Source organism: Saccopteryx leptura, chromosome 1 (assembly GCF_036850995.1).
Source record: "Saccopteryx leptura isolate mSacLep1 chromosome 1, mSacLep1_pri_phased_curated, whole genome shotgun sequence".
NCBI classification, from domain to species: domain Eukaryota; kingdom Metazoa; phylum Chordata; class Mammalia; order Chiroptera; family Emballonuridae; genus Saccopteryx; species Saccopteryx leptura.
Genome location: NC_089503.1, coordinates 368,584,308 through 368,590,307, shown reverse-complemented (window position 1 = coordinate 368,590,307; position 6,000 = coordinate 368,584,308).

Below are 6,000 nucleotides of genomic sequence, written 5' to 3'. Positions count from 1 at the left end.
TTGTGCTCATTATTGAAGACAGTGATTCGTCATCAGACACAGATGAGGACCAGCCAATGGGTGGGAGTTTTGACAGTGATGAGGAGTTGTATGAATTTTATGATGAATAAAACTTGAGTTCAGTAACTTTATGTAATACATTTATTTTTTCAAATTTCAGGCCCCAAATTATAAGGTGTGTCTTATAAAAATACATGGGAGCGTCTTATACATAGGGAAATACAGTAATTTAAAGGGGAAGGTAATCATTAAATAAAGCTGCAAATAAATGATTAGCACCGTAAAGGAAATGAACAAAAGAGCGATCAAGTGAGGCTAGGGATCAGACCGACAGTGTGTCCGTAAAGTCACGGTGCACTTTTGACCCGTCACAGGAAAGCAACAAAAGACGACAGAAATGTGAAATCTGCACCAAATAAAAGGAAAACCCTCCCAGTTTCTGGAGGATGATGGGGCAGTATATGCGCATGCGCAGATGATGACATAACACTGGGTATACAGTGGAGCAGTCCACGGCCATGCCAGTTGAGATGTGGACAGTACAGAGGAAAGTTCAGTGTGTTCTGTGGCCTGCTAAATTCGAATCCATGACCAAAGTGCAATGTGAATATTGGCGCGTTTATAATGAAGTGCCACCACATAGGAATAACATTACTCAGTGGGATAAGCAGTTGAAGGAAACCGGCAGTTTGGTGGAGAAACCCCATTCTGGTCGGCCATCAGTCAGTGACGAGTCTGTAGAGGCTATATGGGATAGCTACCTAAGGAGCCCTAAAAAATCTGTGCATACGTGTGCTCGACAATTACACCTAAGCAAGACTACAGTTCATAAGATGTTAAAGAAACCTCTCTGTTTTACGGAGTACAAATTGCGGCTGTTGCACGCTATCAAACGGCGGATAGACCCACACAATGCACGTTTGCTACAGATATGCTTCATGAGATCGACAATGATGCAAGATTTTTGCAGAAGATTGTGTTTAGTGATGAAGCGACCTTCCATATCTGTGGACATGTTCATCGCCATAACGTCCGAATATGGGCTGCTGAACATCCTCATGCTTACGTTGAGTACGAACATAACACCCCTAAAGTGAACGTGTGGTGTGGCCTGATGCATGATAAGGTGATAGGCCCATTTTTTTTCGCGGAGCAGTCTGTGAAAGCAAAGTCCTATCTTGACTTGTTGGAATTGTATGCAGTGCCACAATTTCCAGAAGGTGTCATCTTTCAACAGGACGATGCTCCTCCACACTACGCCACCATTGTTCATGAGTTTCTGGACAGAACATTCCCTCGGCAGTGGATAGGCAGGGGTTCTGTCAACCCATGGCCACCACGATCCCCGGATCTGACGCCCTTAGACTTTTACTTTTGGGGTTATGTGAAGCAACATGTGTACATTGAACGTATCAATGACATTAATCACTTAAAACAGAGAATCACAGACGTTATTCACTCTGTTACACCAGACGTCCATACCCGTGTGTGGCGAGAACTTCACTATCGTTTGGATGTGTGTAGGGCAACAAATGGAGCCCACATTGAACTGCACTGAATAGGTATGAAACTGGGAGGGTTTTCCTTTTAGTTGGTGCAGATTTCACATTTCTATCGTCTTTTGTTGCTTTCCTGTGACCAGTCAAAAATGCACCATGACTTTACGGACACACAGTACTTGATGTGATCCAGGAAGGCCTCCCTGATTGTGGCCCGAAGTAGGTATCCGTAGGCTCCTCAGGGAACACCACGCTCTCCCACTCCCTACCCAAACGTAGAGTGGTCTTGGAAGTGATCCTCTGACGGCTCAGTTGCAGCCCCTGCTCTGGTCACTGCAGTAATAAGGACTGTGGTGATGAGTGCCCTTACACCAACTCACACGCTCCAGCTCTTCTCCCCCCTGGACTCCCCGACGCACGGTATGGGCTGAGGGTGACGGCTGCCTGAGCCCACTCCACCGCCTTCGTTTGGGAGTGTGGTGCTGTGTTAAGCCTTCTGTGCATGAGTTGCTTTAGTCTTTTAAGCGTGGATATTGCCTGTTTTAGGCCTTAGGGTTTCAAAGCATCTTTGGTATCTCATCTACAGTCTTGTACAGAGAGTAGGAGCTTTACACACACTTAACTCATAAACACTCATCTCCAACTAATCCTTAGAGATAGGTGGTCTAGTGCAGTGGTCCCCAACCTTTTTGGGGCCACAGACTGGTTTAATGTCAGAAAATATTTTCACGGACCGGCCTTTAGGGTGGGACATATAAATGTGTCACGTGACTGAGACAAGCATCAAGAGTGAGTCTTAGATGGATGTAACAGAGGGAATCTGGTCATTTTTAAAAAATAAAACATCGTTCAGACTTAAATATAAATAAAACGGAAATAATGTAAGTTATTTATTCTTTCTCTGCGGACTGGTACTAAATGGCCCACGGACCGGTACTGGTCCATTGCCCAGGGGTTGGGGACCACTGGTCTAGTGGATATTTTCAAACTCCTGGAAAGGGCGTGTCCTTCTTCATGGAGGGAAGAGGGTTATCTCTGATTCTCTCTCACCAAATTATGGCAAAGCCATTGCTGAGGATTCTCTCCTTCTGTGCCTTTGGCTGTCTCAACCTCTGCTCAGTTGCTCAACTCCCTCCTCAGCCCGAGTCCTGCTGTAGCCATAACCAAGGCCTCTGCATGGACATCTGCTTTCTGTGGTTTCAGAAGGTTAAGAATGGTGAGTCTTCCCTGGCCAGATAGCTTGGCTGGTTAGAGCATTGTCCTGATACACAAAAGTTGTGGGTTCAATCCCTGGTCAGGGCACAAACAGGAACAGATGAATGTTTCTCTCTTTCCCTCCTTCCCTTTTCCTCTCTCTCCCCCTACTTCTTCTTTCTCTAAAAATAAAACATAAAATTTTTAAAAAAGAAAGAAAGAAAAAGAAGACAGCAGGACAGGAGAAGCAGGGCCCCCCTCCTCTTCTTTCCCAGTGCTGCCCAGCTCATTGGTCCCCATCCAGGAGCTGGGGCCAACTCTGATACTCTGATCTTCTTACAAACGTGTCTGAGGCCTCGGAGGCTGCTGCTGGGCCTGTAGTGAGCAAGCGCAAGGACAGCCTTCTCCCTGTGGAAGTGACACAATGTTGGAGCGGGCAGCAGCCTTGGAGATCAGTGGGGCTCTCACGTTACAGAGAAAGAAGCTGAGGCCTGGAGAGGTTCCAGGACCCAGGGTCCTGGGCTACCACCTCCCTAGTGCAGAACTTTCCAAGTCTAGAGTTCACACAAAGGTCGCCTTTATCTCAGCAGACCCCCACCCACTGTCTCTTGGCAGAGTGCAGGGGCAGGTGAAAGATGGGCCTGAGGTTGGTGTTACTCCCCTGATGCAAGGGTTGGGTGCCAGCCCCTCTCTGCTGGTCACAGGTCCCAGCTGCTTAGACTCTCTGGGCCCTGAGATGAACTTTTCTCTTAGCCCAAGCCTGAAACAACTTCAGGCACAAGGCTTATCCCTCTTCCTTCTCACCCCCAAATCAGCAAATAATTAAACACTTGCTCTATCTCAACAGGTCCCCTCACCAAAATAACGGCTTCCTTCTCTGCCTTTTTATTACCATTGATATTAAAAAGCATTTATCAATTGCCAATTGCCTCCCCCCAGGTAACCCATAAATCTTATAATTTTTATTTATTTATTTTTAAATTTTTTTATTCATTTTAGAGAAGAGAGAGAGAGAGAGAAAGGGGGGAGGAGCAGGAAGCATCAACTCCCATATGTGCCTTGACCCGGTAAGCCCAGGGTTTTAAACTGGTGACCTCAGCGTTCCAGGTCGACGCTTTATCCACTGTGCCACCACAGGTCAGGCGACTCATAAATCTTAAAGGAGATAAAAAAGTCTAAGCAAAACTTTTTTCGATTACAGTTGGCATACAGTATTATATTCGTTTCAGAGGTGCATCATAGTGCTTAGACATTTATATAACTCACAAAGCGATCACTCTAAAAAGTCTGGTACTCATCTGACACCATACACAGTTGTTACAGTATTATTGACTATATTCCCCGTGACTATTTTTAAAATGGGAAATTTTTACTTCCTAATCCTTTCACCTTTTTTTCAGCTCTCCTCCCAAGCCCCTTCCACTCGGCAACCATCAATTTGTTCTCTGTATATGTGAGTTTGTTTATTTGTTTTGTTCCACAACCTTGGTGCACCGGAATGATGCTCTAGCCACTGAGCAACCATGCCAGGTCCAGAAAGCAGACTTTTTATTGCATATGTAAATACAAAGCAATCATTCCTCTCTCGACCTTGGTTCCTGAAAGAAGGGAACTGTGTTTGTTATTTGGCCAACCCTGTTTGTAATTTGTAACCATTTTCCATTTGTGCAAACTCTGTAAATATGTGTTTTAAAATGTAACATTTTACACAAGATACACTGGAGAACAAAGGGAACTCAAGATTTTTCCACACCCCACGTTATTCTTGAGCAGGAGTTACTTCCCCAGAGTACAACTGCCCACCTGCTCCTCCTGCTGGGGGCTCATGGCATTCTGCATACTGAACAGGGTGTACAAATTTGTTTGAAAAACAAAAGCAACTCCTTGAATAAAAGAAATTTCCTTTTTAGGTTTCACATTTTAAGTGAAATCATATGGTATTTATCTTTGACTTATTTCACTAAGTATAATACCCTCTAGGTCCATCCATGTTGTCACAAATGTTAAGATTTTATTCCTTTTTTACAGCTGAGTAATATTCCATTGTATATATGTACCACATACCTTTTATCCACTTGGCTATCAATGGACAGTTGGACTGCTTCCATATCTTGGCTATTGTAAATAATGTGGCAATGAGTATAGACTGCATGTATCTTTTTGAATTAGTGTTTGAATTTCTTTGGATAAATACCCAAAAGTGGAATTACTAGGTCATGTAGTAATCCTATTTTTAATTTTTTAAAGGATCTCCATTCTGTTTTCCATAGTGGCTGCAACACTATTCAATCCACAAACAGTACATAAACATTCCCTCTTCTCTGCACCCTCACCAATACTTGTGTTTAGTAGCAATTCCAATAGGTGTGAAGTTATATTTCATGTGGTTTTGATTAGCATTTCCCTGATGATTAATGATATTGAGCATCTTTTCATATGTCTATTGGCCACCTGTATGTCCTCTTTAGAGAACTGTCTATTCAGGTCTTCTGTCCTTTTTTATTTATTTATTTATTTAAAAAATTTTTTTATTTATTCATTTTTAGAGAGGAAAGAGAGACAGAGAGAGAGAGAGAGAGAGAGCAAGGAGCGAGAGATAGAGAAGGGGGGAGGAGCTGGAAGCATCAACTCCCATATGTGCCTTGACCAGGCAAGCCCAGGGTTTTGAACCAGTGACCTCAGCATTTCCAGGTCGACGCTTTATCCACTGCGCCACCACAGGTCAGGCCTTCTGTCCTTTTTTAATCAGATTGTTTAGACTTTGTTTTCTTGTTTTTGTTTTTTTGGTGTTAAGTTGTATAGTATTTTGTATATTAACCCCTTACCAGATGTATCATTGGTGAATATCTTTTCCCTTTCAGGAGGTTGTCTTTTCATTCTGTTGATAGTTTTCTTCTCTGTGCAAAAACTTTTTAGTTTGATGTAGTCCTACTTATTTTTCTTTTGTTTCTCTTGCCCAATGAGACGTATCCAAAAACAATATTACTAAGAACAATATCAGAGAGTTTACTGCCCATGTTTTCTTGGACTTTTGTGGTTTTAGCTCTTTCATTTAAGTCTTTAATCTATTTTTAGGTTTATTCTTATATATGGTGAAAGAAGGTGATTTAGTAAAAAATTTTTTTGCATGTATCTATATAGTTTTCCCAATGCCGTTTATTAAAGAGATTGTCTTTACCCCATTGTATAATCTTGCCTCCTTTGCCATAGATTAATTAACCAAATATATATGGGTTTATTGCTGGGGTCTATATTCTGTCCCATTCATCTATATGTCTGGTCTTGTGGCAGTACCATGCTGTTTTGA